The 17448-nt window shown below is 38.9% G+C and overlaps 1 protein-coding gene across 4 annotated transcripts in view; it reads left to right on the top strand.

The window, feature by feature from the left end:
- ENOX1 (ecto-NOX disulfide-thiol exchanger 1) overlaps nucleotides 1–17448 on the top strand; it is a 784997-nt gene that overhangs the window by 162084 nt on the left and 605465 nt on the right. For all 4 annotated transcript variants that reach the window (XM_077483208.1, XM_077483202.1, XM_077483205.1 and 1 more), the window contains exon 2: nucleotides 3469–3548. The gene's annotated coding sequence lies outside the window, so the exon portion shown is untranslated. The remainder of the gene's footprint in view (nucleotides 1–3468; nucleotides 3549–17448) is intronic.

Raw genomic sequence — 17448 nt, 5'->3', positions numbered from 1 at the left:
ATTTCTTCAGTGTTGTCACATGAAAAGATATAATAAATAATTTACAAAAATGTGAGGGGTGTACTCATTTTTGTGAGATACTGTACATTTTCTTTGCGCACCTGCCACTTCATTCAGTGGGGACAGTGAACAGCATGAGTAAAAACTTTAAACGTCCAGTAATATGATCGGCAGCCAATTGCCCACATATTGGCTGCACCACCAATTGGCTAGAAAAATCCAGCTCATCAGATGCTTTCTTGCCCTGACAAGGCCTGGATAGGAATGATCTGCTAAACTTGCATTAGATGATTACTCTAGTGAACTGTAACTACCTAATTTTATATAATGTTACTAGGCACCTTTTAGAAAAGTTTGCTGTACTGTATAAAGCATAGATTTTTTTTCTACACTTGAGAACAATATGTACAATATGTAAATGTGATCACTTTAAAGAGGATCTTGGGTCTTGTTAAAAAAATAAAAATAAATTCAGTCAGCAGCTACAGATGCTGACTATATACATTTAGTGACCTTCCTTACCTGTAATTAAGTAGACTCCACGTTGTGTAGGCAGCTGGATCCTAGAGAAATTTTCACTGTAGGGAAGCCCAGTTTTCATCCTACTGCTGAACTTCCAGTGCTGTGATTGTTCCAAGTTTTAGTGAAGCTGCAGTGAACAAGGCCCCCGACAGTGAAGCTCCTCCTCCCTTCCTCTTCTTCTTTTTCCTCCTTTTTTCCTTTTCCTTTTCCTCTTCCTTTTTCCTCTTCCTCTTCCTTTTTTTCCTTTTCCTCTTTCTCTTCTTCCTTTTCCTCTTCCTCTTCTTCCTTTTACTCTTCCTCTTCTTCCTTTTCCTCTTCCTCTGCTTCCTCTGCTTCTTCTTCCTTTTCCTCTGCTTCTTCTTCCTTTTCCCTTTTCCTCTTCCTCTTCCTCCTACATTGAGAAAACTTGCTTTATAGTGTACCTTGCATGTAACATGACCTGTGATTTTTTTTCTTTTTTTTTCTTGCTTTGCTAAACTTTAGCTTTAAAGTTGTTGTAGAGGTTCATTTTTGTCCCTTCAATAACAAACATGTTCTACTTACCTGCTCTGTGCAAGGCTTTTGCACAGATCGGCCCGATCCTCTTCTGGGGTCGCCTGACAGCGCTCCTCCTTTTCATCGGGTGCCACTTTCCCTGGGGGCACCCATGTGAGTGCGGTCACGAGTCTTGCTCCTGAGTCCATTGACACAGACAGCAGGACCCTGGCCCCGCCCTTCGCTTCAGTGTCACTGGATTTGATTGCTATCAATCTATCCAATGAGGAGTTGCTGGGCTCATGCACAATGCTGGAACGATTGGGTTCAAAAGGAGAAAAAGGAGGGGCTCTGAGGGGAGATTTATGCATAATGCATAGGGTGTCTGGAGACTTTACAACCAATTTAGATATTCATGCTGTTCAAGATTTATGCCAAACATGATATTTTTTAAAGACGTAGTGTTATCCTTTTTTTAATTTTTTTTTTTTTTTTTTACGTAAAGATGATGATGTACAACTATAACCCTGAAAATTACCAAAATTCATTATTGTAGATATATTCTTACTTATTTCATATCCTCATACAGAACTCCCAGCCTGACATTCTAGTTTACATGCAAACAGTAGATGGCATGTTTCTTGATCTGCAGAGATTCTTGTGACCTATGCAGACGTACATCCACAGTTCCTCTGCGGGACTCAAGTGCATCCAAAGTTGGCCATGAAGTAAAAAAGCAAGTGCAAATGGTAACCTTATCTTAGAACCCGTGTTGTGCCCACTTAAACATGGGTTTAACATGTGGTTGCCCCTTGGACAGTGTGGCCCTAAAGGTTAGATAGATTTGAGATCTTTTCATGTATAGCAATGCCATAACTAGCATCTTGTTAAACCCTTCCATTTTACAGCTTGGGAGTGGTGGTACATAGGCTAAAAAGACCTGTAACCTGGGTGTACTAATGTTTTATGAGAGAGCATCGAAGGCATTGCTTGTAGAAATCATTGAAGTCCTTGGTTTCATTTTCAGTGAAACCTAATTGGTTGCAATATATACTGATAAAAAATAGTTTTTCAGAAACGACCACTATTCTTTAGCTAAGCCATTTCTTCATTTCTTCTACATTTATTTTTTTTGATTGTATAATAAAGTCACATGTAGCTCCGCTTAAAGAGTTATTAAACCCACAACACTAAAATCAGTCTGTTTATGCACTAAAGCATGCTTGTTATACTAACTGTGTAACCTAAGGGGTTAATTCTGCGCATTGTGTAAAAAGGCTTTTTGATCCTCCCCTTCTTCCACTGCCCCCTTTCTTTTTCAACTTGCTGATTGTGTATACCCAGCTTATGTGAGCTTTTTTGTCTACATCTGGCTCTTGTAGCAACTATTGTCTTTCAAGGTTAATGAGAAATTACAACCTCTGATCGGTTTTCCCATTGGGCTCACTTCCTTGCCCAGAGATGGTGGTAGGCTTGGCAGGACAAGGACACAGATTTAAAATATGCAGAGGTTGTCTCCCTCTCCCCATGTTCTATATTTAAAAACAAAGTTCTGGCTGGAGCTCCTCCTCCTTCTAAAATCCATTTGTTTGTTACTACCTCATTGATTTTTTTTTATTTTTTTTATATATGCTCCATTCTGCCTGCATAAATTTTTTGTTTAACACTCTTAGGCCCCTTTCACACTGGCGCGGTGCAGGCGTCGGCGGTATTCGGCCGCTAGCGGGGCGGTTTTAACCCCCGCTAGTGGCCGAAAAGGGGTTAAAACCGCCCGTAAAGTGCCGCTGCAGCGGCACTTTGCCGGCGGTATAGCCGCACTGCCGTATTTATTTCAATGGGTAGGAGTGGTTTGGGAGCGGTGAATACACCACTCCAAAGATTCTGCTAGCAGGACTTTTCTTTACCGTCCTGCCAGTGCACTGCTCCAGTGTGAAAGCCCTCCGGCTTTCACACTGGAGTGAAAGTAGTCGCTTTTTTCAGGCGCTATACAGGCGCCATTTTTAGCGCTGTAGCACCTGAAAAAACCCTCAGTGTGAAAGGGGCCTAAGGCCCTGTTGGCAGTTTTGTTCAACTGCCACTGAACTCTCCTCTGTTATCTTATGAGTACATGTACACAGGGTCGTTTACAGTTGTTTCTAGACAGTTGAGTTTAGTGGCATTTTTTGGAATGCAAAAAAATGCGTTCAGAAGCTGAGTTTACAGGCATTTCAAGTGCTGACGCTTCTAAATGTGGCCAAACGCAGTAACTCATGTTTAGCCGTGTTTTGTTTACAGGTGTTTTTTCATTTTTGGCTATTTTTTTTTTTTTTAAACGCAAAACGCCACTAAACGTGGCAAAACTGACGTTTTAAACATGGGTTATTATCTGTCAAATTAAATCGTTCAGGAGGGTTTGTAAAAACGTCCCATGTACAATAAGCCTACGATGTGTTCTTTCCTTATGGTCAAATAATCTGTTGTTGTTATCACCAGGTTTCCTGCTGTGTCCCAGATCTGTGCAGGAAGAAGCATAACAACAGTTGTCTACTGCAAAACAAGACATGCTTAAAAAGGTAAATTCTACTTTATAATCATGTATATTAATACTCTTCTCTACTGTAGTGTATTATTGATTTTGTCTTCAGGAAAGTTTTGTTTGGTCACATAAGACTTTATAAAGCATGTGTTCTTCAGTGGTTGAGAGTATCTGCAGCATATAAGCTACTTCTCTGGCAGAATCCAGCATGTTGTCATCCATATCTTATGTATCTATAAGCATTATTAAAAATTAATCAATTTGCAGATCCCTTGTTTGGAGTCCTGTCTCATGCCGGGCTTGTATACCATAATAATTTAGGAACTGGAGGTTGTAAGAATATGAATCTCCACTCTGAAATTTTAATAACAGGGCCTTACCTCCCAAGAATAGCTGTATGTTCTGTAAATCATAAGCACCTGATTTATATGGGCGTCAAAGGGATTTTTTTACAGATTGTTGCAAAAAAGAAAAAACCCAGAAAAAAACAGGAATTTCAAGGTTTTCTCCAATGCTGCATTTGGGAGTATCAACATCCTGCTGACAACCCCTTGATAAAAAAAAAAATCTATCAAGAGGTGGATTGACACATTTTGTATCCACGGTTGTGAGCTGGGTTTACGCAGCAATATTGTGAAGTTGTGAAACAGTAGTGAGAAATAATTTTTAACTTTGTGACTAATAAGGAACTGAGAGTGCAGCTTACCATCTGCTAATTATAATATATCATTTATTTTTATTTTTTTTTAGATAATATTTATGTAGTAGTGTAGCAAAACAAATCTTTTCGTCATCCTTTTTTATGATTAGGCATGCCTGGGTAAACTCGGCACCACGTCCCTAATAACAAATAGAAAAGAAACAAAGCAAATGTGAGACTTTTAGGGTGCTTATGCTTCAGCTTCAGGAATGAGGATGCATTTGACCTATGTATTGGAGTGCCCTTGTGGTCTCCAGTATGTAGGTAGAACCACCAGAAAACTCAGTAAACGCATTCATGAACACATTAACAGCATAAAGAAAAGTTACGCCAAACATAATGTATCAAGACATTTTAACCACTTACAGACCGAAAGATTTGCCTGCTTAATGACCAGGCCATTTTTTGCGATACAGCACTATGTGGCTTTAACTGACAATTCCGTGGCCATGCGATGCTGTACCCAAACAAAAGTGACTTCCCTTTTTTCCCCACAAATATTCTTATGGTGGTATTTGATAACCTCGGTTTTTATTTTTTGCACTATAAACAAAAAAAGCGACAGTTTTGGAAAAAAATATATATTTTTTGCTGTAATAAATTTCCCCAAAAAATGTTTTTAAAAATCAAATGTCTTCATCAGTTTTGGCCAATATATTCTAAAAAAAATCGCAATAAGCGTATATTGATTGGTTTGTGCAAAAGTTATAGCGTCTACAAACTATGGGATCGATTTATGGCATTTTTATTATTATTATTATTTATTTTTACTAGTAATGGCAGTGATCAGCGATTTTTAGCAGTACTGCAATATTGCGGTGGACAGATCGGACACTTTTGACACATTTTTGGGACCACTGACATTTATACACATTTATACAGCGATCAGTGCTATAAAAATGCACTAATTACTGTATAAATGTCACTGGCATGGAAGGTGTTAACACTATTGAGCAATCAAGGGGTTAAATGTGTTACCTCGTTTATTTCTAACTGGGGGGGGAGGATGGAACTGACTAGAGGAAGAGACATATCATTGTTCCAAGTTAGTAGGAACAGACGTTCTTTCTCTCCTCACAGAACAGGGATTTGCGTGTTTACACACACACATCCCTGTTCTGGCTCTCATGCCCATGATCACGTGTAGCCGGCGGTCATCGTGACCACAGGCCACATGCATCAGCTCCCCCGCCGGGTGCACACTTGCTATAGGCATTTAAGGGACTGATGTACAGCTACAACAGTTCGTGGGATTGTGCCAACCTGCCGCAGTATAATGACAGTGGCTTGTCTGCAAGTGGTTAAGGAATACCACAGTAAAAAAGGTAGAGGAAGGTAGGACACTGGAGAGGTCAGGATATAAGGACGCACGTGAGAATAAGACTAAATGGATATGCATGCTAGACACTTTGGCACCCTTTGGATTAAATAGAGATATTGACTTAAAGTGGTTGTAAACCCCTCTCCTGTACCCAGTGAAGGGAATAGCCTCAGATGATACACAGAGATGAAGCAAATCTTCCTACATAAGTTTTACATGTATATCTGCTGTCTTTCCCTTTCTACACTATTTGAAAAGTGCAGATTGTGATAATCTTTCTTCCTCTTTCAGCAGTGGGTGAGAAGTCTGGGCTTACATTGTGTGAGAATTGATTGGAGGAAAGCCACCCAGCCCCCCCCTCCCTCAGTAGAGGAACAAAGGAACATGCAGAGCTGTCATTTGAATAGACAAGCTCTCTGCTTATCTACCTCTAAGCTCCCTCCCCAACACAAATTTTCAGCTGATTTTATCACATGTTAGGGAACTTGTCAGAGGTAACACTGCTGATAACAGAGGAACGAAGCACTAGAAGGAAACAACACTTAGAGCTTTGGAGAGAGATACATGAACAACACATATATTTGTGCTTAGGTCAAATTTCATGGATTTACAACCACTTAGTTTTATTTCTAATTTATTTTAATTCATTTGGGTAAGAGGCTGCTGAAAGTTGAGGGTTTAGGTGCAATATATAACTTTAACTTTTGGCTTTTATTGACATTTTCAAGTTTATAGGTGCTGTCCTTATATACAGTCATGCTATAGGTTTTATCTTTAGGAGCACAAAAATAAGAATTAAGAGTAATAAATCCTTGGAGTTTAACCGTATGTAAGAATAGTTGCAATTTAGCATTTATAAGTAGCGGGACCCATACACCAAATAAAATGAGGATTTGTGCCAATCGGATCAATCTGTGAGGCAACAGCAAGGAAAGGTTATGTTTTGAGTACAAGAAGAGTAGGTGGTAGTTTCCTTTAGCGCTCCCTGAGGATGTCAAGTGACGAAATGCGTTGGTTAGAGCTACAGGAAATGACATCATCCCACACAATACTCCTGGAAGTGGCTCTTCATACCCGGAAGTGAGGTAGATTATCAAGGATCAGGCTTGCACAGAGGAACGGTGAAGCAAGTCGGTACCTTAGTTATTGCGCACATTATTCCTTTGTGCAGGGCGATTTCACTGTTACATTTGAATGGGTACTTTATATGTTTTTATGCAAATTCTAATAATGTTTTTTCACTATGGAGGCCTTCTTCTGTTCTCTGACATGTATGTGATGAGCTATAATTACAAGGAGTGGTGGAAGCTTTTCATGGTTTATTCCTGGGGGATACAAGAGCAACTTGACCCGCTTTTCTGCTTGAAAAGGGTTATGGAGGTCTGGTGAGTTTTCAGGTGTGGAGGTGAGGGATTACACTGAACACAGCGTTTTGTGAAGCACAGTGTGTTCATTTTAATGTCACTGGATAAAAAACAGAATTAATTGTATAGTGTTAGTTTTGGAAGAAGCACAGCACTGAGCACTCTAGATCAAGAGCACTGAACACTTTACATAAAAGTACGGGCACTTTTTTGATGGATCATTTGTTTATGAATAATTTAATTAAGACTTGTATGAATTGTTTTATTTATTAAATAAGGGTAGCGCTAGCAACGCTGTGTGTATGCACGTGGTTTTTATATATTTTTTTGTAATTATCCCAGCACGGTTTAAAGAGTCTATCTAATTTATTAGATGAATAATTGATGGCAATATCCATTATCTTACAGTATAACTGTGGGCAAAACTTTTTTTTTAGCTTTGGATAGAGTGGAGAGGGATTCAAACACCTGTCAGTTATTGCAGTCTGTGCCCTGTTAAAGCGGACCTCCAACCTAAAGTGGAAGTTCCGCTCATCGGAACCCTCACCCCCTCCGGTGCCACAATTGGCACCTTTCAGCACTGAGGGGGGTGCAGATACCTGTATAATCCAGGTATCTGCACCCACTTCCGGGAATAGCTAGATGCAGCTAGCTGCAGATGCCCCGTCCCCCGTTGTGTTCTGGGAAACACACAGTTCCCAGGACACAGCGGGGACCAGTCTCATTGCTCTGCGCGACTCGTGCATGCACAGTAGGGAACTGGGCAGTGAAGCCGCAACGCTTCACTTACCGATTCCCTGATAGAGGATGGAGGCTGGGGCAGCCGAGAGACGAGTGATTGCTCGTTATCTGCTGCCAACATCGCTGGACCCTGGAACAGGTAAGTGTCCATTTATTAAAAGTCAGCAGCTGCAATATTTGTAGCTGCTGATTTTTTATATTTTTCATAATAATTTTCATGTTCTTATGTATTCACCCCCTTTGTTATGAAGCACATAAAAAGCTCTGGTGCAACCAATTACCTTCAGAAGTCACATAATTAGTGAAATGATGTCCACCTGTGTGCAATCTAAGTGTCACATGATCTGTCATTACATATACACACCTTTTTGAAAGGCCCCAGAGGCTGTAACACCTAAGCAAGGGGCACCACTAACCAAAAGCTGCCATGAAGACCAAGTACAAGTCAGGTTAGATTATAAAATAAATATCCAAATCTTTGATAATCCCTAGGAATACCATCAAATCTATCATAACCAAATGGAAAGAACATGGCACAACAGTAAACCTGCCAAGAGACGGCCGCACACCAAAACTCACGGAACAGGCATGGAGGGCAGCACAGAGACCTAAGCTAACCTTGGAGGCATTGCAGAATTCTACAGCAGAAACTAGAGTATCTGTACACAGGATGACAATAAGCCGTACGCTCCATAGAGTTGGGCTTTATGGCAGAGTGGCCAGAAGAAAGACATTACTTTCATCAAAAAACAAAATGGCACGTTTTGAGTTTGTGAAAAGGCATGTGGGAGACTACCAAAATGTATGGAGGAAGGTGCTCTGGTCTGATGAGACTAAAATTTTACTTTTTGGCCATCAAAGAATACACTATGTCTGCCGAAAACCCAACACATTCTTGAGCAAAACCTGTACCACTCTGTGTGTGATTTGAGGCTAGGACGGAGGTTCACCTTCCAGCAGGACAATGACCCCAAACACACTGCTAAAGCAACACTTGAGGGGTTTAAGGGGAAACGTATAAATGTGTTGGAATGGCCTAGTCCAGTGATGGCAAACCTTGGCACCCCAGATGTTTTGGAACTACATTTCCCATGATGCTTCACTACACTGCAGAGTGCATGAGTATCATGGGAAATGTAGTTCCAAAACATCTGGGGTGCCAAGGTTCGCCATCACTGGCCTAGTCAAAGCCCAGACCATCTAACTTGAAAGAGCTGGAGCAGTTTTGCAAGAAGGGATGGGCAAAAATCCCAGTGGTAAGATGTGGCAACCTCATAGATCTTATCCAAAGCGACTTGGAGCTGTGATAGCTGCAAAAGGTGGCTCTACAAAGTATTGACTTTAGGGGGGTGAATAGTTATGCACATTGACTTTTTCTGTTATTTTGTCCTATTTGTTGTTTGCTTCACAATAAAAAAAAAAATATTCAAAGTTTATGGGCATGTTCTGTAAATTAAATTATGCAAATCCTCAAACAATCCATGTTAATTCCAGGTTGTGAGGCAACAAAACACGAAAAATGCCAAGGGGTTGAATACTTTTGCAAGGCACTGTATATGTAATTAATTAGCTACAAAAATCCAGCAGTGAAAAAAATCAAGTTGTACTTAGCGGAAAGCCATTACATATAAATATATTTGACTGAAGTTTTTACTTTTGAGATAGCAGAAGGAGTGCTAAGAACTTTGGGAAAGTTGGGCACATTGGAAAGAAAGTAGAGCTGGCCATCTGTTATACTAGGATTTGCAGGCACAAAAAGTATATTTTTATTCCGTTCAGGACAAGTGTACACGATTAGTTTCCCTTTTGAGTAAAATATTTAGTTGATAATCAAGTTTTTACTTAAAACTGGGAAAACTTCTTTGCAGAAAAATCATATGAATGGCCTGTGTCCCTGTAGCAGTCATCTTCAGACAGGCCTGTTTCCATGGAAACAGGATCCTAATTGCAATATGAACATTATTTGGACTATGGTGAAGCTGAGAATTCATTACTTAGTAGGTTTTAAAAAAAACTTCCTTGTTGTACAATAGGATTAGGTTTTGATGGATTTTAGTGCATTATCTGATGCCCTATAAAAGTGAGCAACTTTGTCTTTTTGTCTCCTGGAATTATTGTTAGATAACTGTGGGACAGAGTGTTTTTTTTTAATTGGTCTTCAAGAAAAGCCCAAGGTGCGAGTCCCCCCTCCCTTGTTTTCAGTACATTTAAAAAAAAGTTTGGAAATAGTTTTACATGTAGTGCCTTAACAACGTTTTTTAGTAAACTGTAACCTCATAATTTAAGAACACCTGTCTGCCCAAAATACTTTTTCTCCATAGAGCAACAGACAAAAAGTCCTAATTATAAATAAAAAAACACATATACAGTAATAGATTATTAGGAAATGTTCAAATACAATATTTTGTGGTCTGCAACTATAATCCTGCATGTTATAGAATGTGATATTTAATAATAAAGGGTCTGTGTCTAAAATACATAGTGACCACTTTTCTCTTTTAATCTGTTATCCTCTTAAATTCAACACTTTTACGGCACAGAATTGTGGGAATTACAGTATATTTACAGAAAACTAGCAAATAATTGCAGTACTTTGGTTGTTTTTCTCTTGCGATTTCTGACATTTTGGCTAATGGTCTGTGTGTGTACATGTACATTTATCATAACGTGGAATTAGTTGTAACAAGGGTTCTTGGTGTGGAATACAAAATGGACAAAGTGCCCTTTAGTGGCCTAGTTGATGAATATGAATATTGGCAGCATTTTGGTGAATGCAGTCAAGACATTTCCAATGTCAACCTCTATCCAGTCAAGTAATCCAGCAGGTGACTGTCCATATCTCAGGGACCTCATTGGGTTCTTTATAATACAACTCCAATTCCAAAAAAGCTGGAAAGCTATGTAAAATCTACATAAAAACAGAATACAATGATTTTCTTATCTTCTAAACCCATATTTTATTCACAAAAGAAAAAAGAAAACATATCACATAAAAAAAAAAAAAAAGAAATGTATCGTTTTAGAAAAAATTGGGTAATCTTGAAATTGATGAAAGCGATACATCTGAAAAAAAATTGTGACAGGGCCATGTTGACCACAGTGAAGCATCCTCGTCATCTTATTTTAAAAAGCTCTGTAAACATCTGGGAAATGAAGAATGGCTGCTGGAGTTTTGGGAGAAGAACATTGTCTTTTTTCTTGCCTGATGTAGGATTCTAACTGCTCTACAATCCTGTGTCTTTTTTGCTGTATTTTTGTCTGATGCAATATTTTCAATTGGTGAAAGGTCTTGACTGCAGGCAGGCCAGTTAAGCACCCGGACTCTTCTACTACAAAGACATGCTGTTGGTATAGATGCAGTATGTGGTTTAGCATTGTCCTGCTGAAATATGTAAAGCCCTCCTTGAAAAATACGTTGTCTATATGGAAGTATATGCTGCTCTAAAACCTGGCTTTATCATTCAGCATTGATGGCACCTTTCCATCAATGCTGCCCATTACATACACACTTCTGCATCTCCATACCATCAGTGATGTAGACTTTTAAACTGAGCACCGATAACATGTTGAAAGGTCCCGCTCCTCTATAGTTTGGAGGACACGGCATCCATGGTTGCCAAAAAGAATGGCAAATTTCGATTCATCTGACTACAGAAAAGTTTTCCACTTTGCAGTTGACCATTTAAAATGCCTGTCAACCCAGAGAAGACCGTGGCATGTTCAGATATGGCTTTTTCTATGCATGATATAACTTTACCTTACATCTTTGGATGGCACTGCAACCTGTTTACTGTTCACTATTTACAGAGAGTCATTTTTGAAAGTATTCCTGAACCCATGCAGTGATGTCCATCAGAGAATTATCTGTTTTTAATTTAGTGCTGTCTGAGGGCCCAAAGACCAGGGGCATTCAATATTACATTTCAGGCTTTGTCCCTTGTGCACAAATATTTCTCCAAATTCCTCAAATTTTTTTGATGGTATTGTGTACTGTAGATGATATAATAAAGTCTTTGCAGTTTTATGTTGAGAAACATTATTCTGAAATTGTTTGTTTGACATTTTTTTTTTTTTAGATGAAGCTTTTCACAGATTGGTGGTCCTCTGCCTATCTTTTGAGATGCTGTGGCTCTCTAAAATACTCTTTATACCCAATCATGTTAACTGACTTTCTGCTAATTCATATAATTCATTGCAAAATGTTTGTCAGTTTTTTTTATTCCCTGTCCCAACTTTTTTGAGACATGTTGCTGCCAACCAGTTTAAAAATGTACCTTATTTTTTTCTTAAAATGGTACATTTTCTGTTTAAACATTTCAAATGTTTTCTATTTTCTATTTTGAATAAGATATGGATTTATGAGATTTACAGATCGTTGCATTCTGTTTATGTCGTCTTCTTTTTTTTTTTTTTTTTTACAGTGTCCTAATATTTTGGGAATTGGGGTTGTATTATTGCCAAAACTTTTATACATGGCAAGGTGATAACACAGACCATATGCCGCGTACACACGATCTGAGTTTTTGTCGGAAAAATCTTGGATGTTTTTTTCGACGGAATTCCTCTCAAGCTTGGCTTGCATACACACGGTCACACAAAAGTTCTCTGAACTTTCGACCGTCAAGAATGCAGTGACATACAACACTACGACGAGCCGAGAAAATTAAGTTCAATGCGACAAATTGTTTCTGAGCATGCGTAGGAATTTTGCGCATCATAATTGCTACAATCAGAATTTCTGATCGGAACTTTTTCTGTCAGAAAAATAGAGAACCTGCTCTCAATCTGTTGCTCGCGGAAATTTGCCAGCAAAAGTCAGATGGAGAATATACACGGTTGGAATTTCCGACCAAAAGCTCTCATCGGACTTTTACTGGCAGGATTTCCGATTGTGTGTACGGGGCTTTAGACTGTGTATAAGTTGCATATAAATTAAAAGGTTATTGTCAGGCATGTGGTGGAAAAGTGTTTAGAGAGTGACCTGTAGCACTACTGATTACTTTCACTGCCAGTGGGAACCCAAGGTTGGGGATGGTTTATCTGTAAAATTTTGTAGAAAGTCTTCATAGTTATTCTTATTCTTAATAAGGATGTAAAATAGCTCAGCTTGATATAAATAAGCTTATCAATGCAAGTGAGGTTTTTAAAATCCTTCTTAATATGCATAATTCTACCCTGAAGTTTTAATCAAAATTTGTCTGGAAGTATAAAGAGGACAGAGAAAGATATATGCATCTCTTACCAGTTTTGCCTAGGTAACAGTCGCTTAAAGGTAAAAATAAAATCCAATATTACCTCAAAATATGTTCTTAATAAAATGACACTATTTCTTTCCTTTTTTATCTCCGCAAGTTTATTGAAGGAGGATTGAGATCACTGGATAGTCACATGCTTAGGTCAATACAGACAATTTGGGCTTGCTAATGCCGCGTACACACGGTCGAACTGTTTGATGTACTTAGTCCGTTGAAACACATTTCAGCGGACAATCCGCTCGTGTGTGGGCTTCAGCGGACTTTTTCAGCGTGCAGTCCGGAGTACTAAGAATTTCGGATTTTCCAAAAATCTGTCCGTCGTACTTTGGTTTCAGCGGACAATACGGTCGTCAGTATGCTAGTTCGACGGACTAAGAATGGCGCATGCCCAGAAAGGATTTACACGGCGGAAGGGTGCTTTCCTGTGTCTTGGACTTCCTATTTCTAGTCCCGTCGTACGTGCTGTACACGTCATCGCGCAAGCTTTCGACGGACTGTTTGTGTATCCGTGTGTGGTCAAGTCCGTTCAGTGGAAACTACGACGGATTGTCCGTCGGATTGTATGACGGACTAAGTACTCCATACAATCCGCTCGTGTGTACGCGGCATAATAGTTAATTAGGCTGTGGTCAGAGCATCTAGCTTTGGTTTTATAGACAGACAGTGAGGCCAAGGTGATTCAAGTTTGAGGCAGGTCATAAAACAAGGTAAGACTGATGCAACAGAAAAAAATAAAATCCAAAAACAGGCCAGGTCACATAGGAGCAGGTCAAAATTTAGAGGAGCACACATAATAAAGAACTTCAAACCACGTAGCAGGGTCTGGCTTCTGGTAATAATCTTAACACGTGAAGATGCCTGCAAGCTTCAGTCCAGACACATCACCCCCTTCCAGGCCAATTATCAGATTTTAGAACTGTTGCACTTTGAATGACAATTGCGTTGTTAGTCACACTGTACCCATGTGACATTTTTAATTCTCACAAATAGAGCTTTCTTTTGGTGGTAATTGATCACAACTGTGTTTATTTTTTTGCTATATAAATGAAAAAAGACTGACAATTTTGAAAAAAAAAAAAAATTTTTGCTTAATTTTTGTTATAAAACTTTGCAAAAAATAATAATTCTTCATAAATTTGTACCAAAACGTATTTTGCTACATTGTTTTGGGTAGATATAACCCACAACAGTGTATATTATTTACTCTGTGTGAAAGTTAGTCTACAAACTAGGGGATATGTATCTAAAAAAATGATCAGTTGAACCCCTAAAATGCTGGTATGATGTATGGCAGTGATCAGGACATTAATATTGGGTATGGAAGTAATCAGGACATTGGTGTGAGGTATGGCAGGGATCAGGATGCTGGTATGGGGTATGGCAATGATCAGGACTCTAGTATGGTGGTGATCAGGATGCTGGTATGGCCTATGGCAGTGATGGCAAACCTTGGCACCCCAGATGTTTTGGAACTACATTTCCCATGATGCTCCACTACACTGCAGAGTGCATGAGCATCATGGGAAATGTACTTCCAAAACATCTGGGGTGCCAAGGTTTGCCATCACTGGCCTATGGGGTGATCAGGACACTGGTATGGGGCATGGCGGTGATCAAGATGCTGGTATGGCATAGGGGATGATTAGAATGCTAGTATAGGGTATGGCGGTGATCAGGATGCTGGTATGGCATATGGCGGTGATCAGAGTGCTCATATAGGGTATGGTGCTGATCAAAATGCTGGTATGGGGTATGGTGGTGATCAGTGTGCTAATATGATGTATGATGGTGATCAGGGTACTGGTATGGCGTATAGTGGTGATCAGGGCACTGGTATGGCCTACAGTGGTGATCAGGACGCTGGTATGGTGATGATCAGGGCACTAATATGATGTATGATGGTGATCAGGGCACTGGTATGCAAATGGAGATGATCATGGTACTGGTATGGGGTATGATGGTAAGGACATTGGCGTGGTGTATAACAGTGTTTTTGTGAGCACTGAGACGGGTAACAGGGCTGGCTTTGTTTTTTTGCATTCTGGGGGGGCAGTGATCAGGGACACTGGAGCAGTCTGGCACTGCCGTTTGAGTGTACATGCAGCCTGACAGGCTGCAGCATTGGTTCATGGATGTTATTATGATGTTCTCTCAGGTGTCGCTCATCGGCTTGAGCATTCACCGGCTGTGTCCAGCCGGTAGCTGCAGAGAATAATTTGATGGAGGGTGGCATTACATTACATGACAATTACATGACAATTGGTAAACAATGGATGGCTTCCTTTCATGCCATCCATTGTATACAATTGTGTTGCTAGCTGTGGTTGGTCACAGTGATCACCCATCTGTACCATGTAACTAGCTTTGGCCAATCATAGCGAATTACAACAAAAGACACTGAATGAATCAGTTTCATTTAATAAAAATGTTTGCTTATACCAATGAAATCCATTGGTATAAGCAATCATAATGTGTAAAAATAAAATAAAACATCCTGATCACTTCCCCAGAGTAGTGCAGCGTTAGTATGGTAACACTGTATTGCTCTGGTCACAATGCGTTCAAAAAATATTTTTGATTTATTTTTTACATATCGCCACCAGTCGGTGTGCCTTATCACCACTACACCAGTTATATGAAAATGTACTGCACTGATGATCGTATGTAAAGAAAAAAAAAAGAATTTTGGATTTTTTTTTCTTTATTATTTTTCCAAAAAATTGTGACAAAAAATTACAACTTCAAAAAACTGGCCACGCCTCTTACTAGCTTGGACTGTCTACTTTCCTAAAAGGGGTCATTTGGGGGCTATTTGTACTATCTTTGCATTTTTGGTCCTCAAGAAATGAGATAGACCATCAGTACATCAGAATTGATAAATTTTCAGATAAATACCATAGTTTGTAGACTCTATAACTTTCCTACAGACTACTGATGCATACAAAGAAATGTAGCAGAATACATTTTGGTCTAAATAAATGAAGATTATTTATTTGCAAAAAATGTATAACGGAAACAAATAAAAACATATTTTTTTTCTTTCAAAAAAAAAAAAAACCTCAGTGGTGATGACTTACCACAAAAAGCTCTATTTGTGTGAAAAAAGATAAAACTGTCATATGGGTACATTGTCGCATGACTGCACAATTGTAATTCAAAGCGTGACATCACTGAAAATTGGCCTGGGCAGGGAAGGTGGTAAAAGTGCCCAGTATTGAAGTCATTAAGCATGGTATCTAACTCTTTTTGGCACCTATATACTTGTGTGGAGGTGAAATTGCAGCATGGTGGCTGTAGAAGCTTGAGCGATCCTTACTTTTATCACAGCTGTTTTTTGAACAGTGAAAAATTTTGTGTCTGTAAAATTATTAAGTAGAAGCGTCCACTTAATCAAATGTTTTTGTTTGCTGTGATGTTACATTTGGAGATGTAGTTAGCCGTTATTTTTGATAAAGCAAATGATACTTTAGATAAAGTAAAAATGAGGTCCAGTACAGCTGTGTGCCATTTTCTAGTAAGGTTGTTTGGCCAACCTGTGGCTGCGTTGATAATGGTACTATATCATTTTTCATGCTTTGTATAGTCTCTTTTCACAAACAAAGGAAGCTTATCTTTTCAGAAGATAACAATGACAGACTTCCTATGGTTTCTTTTTTTTATTAGTATTTTCTGGTGGAATTAAATCAGAATAAAAATCCCCAAGAATAGATGGATCAAGGTAGAAAAATTAGATATCTGCTTGTTCTTCATGTGGTCCACAAGACAATTGAAATCTGCTCATACATAGGAGCTGTAGCATAAATGTACCCCTTTTTTTTGCATTCCTAGAGTGTTTCTTGGATTTGCTTGTTCTAGAAACTCTGAAGCTTAAAAATAACATTTTATATCTTTGCTTCAAGACAATTTGGTAATGTAAGAACATAATTTTTACAGGGCATCCACTGTGACGGTACGTATTTACCATCTTGCTGTTAAATGCTGTTGTGTAAATTAATGATGTTTGTTTGTGAACAGCTTGTCCAATAGAATGTTTGTAAAATGGAGGCCATTTTCCCATAGGCTCTGTCAATACACACGGTAGGAATGGATGCTTAACCAGAGCTCATTTAAAAAGCAAATATGGCAGTAATTGCTTACTTTTTATTGTTTGCGGGAAGTGAAGAACATGTTGTAAATGATCATAGAAAGTGAAAGACATATAAAATATCACATGTATGATTATGAGTTTGTATGGTTTAAGGAAAACTTCACTTTTGCTGGAGGAAAAATATTAGTTATTTTTTTCGTCAAGTATTACATTAGTCAGGAAAGGGAATAATGGTACAAACAAACATTGGTCCATTACATGGGTAAAAAAATAAATAAAAAATAGCACAAGAGTAAATAAGATATTTAACACATGAGGGGTGATGCATAAACGGGTATTAATTGGTACAGGCTAAAGTCTAGTAGTCTAGAACGTGTGAAGAGTGCCTAAATTGCATTAGAGTTAACTAACTAACTAAAGAGAGCGTATGACACATGGTAACCAAAGAGAGTTTGCATGAGAGCTCATT

The sequence above is a fragment of the Lithobates pipiens genome, unplaced genomic scaffold (assembly GCF_037356315.1).
Source record: "Lithobates pipiens isolate NorthernLeopardFrog02 unplaced genomic scaffold, aLitPip1_a1.2 Scaffold_16, whole genome shotgun sequence".
Lineage (NCBI taxonomy): Eukaryota > Metazoa > Chordata > Amphibia > Anura > Ranidae > Lithobates > Lithobates pipiens.
Note: the sequence above shows the minus strand (reverse complement) of the source record. Positions and strands in the feature narration are given on the sequence as shown.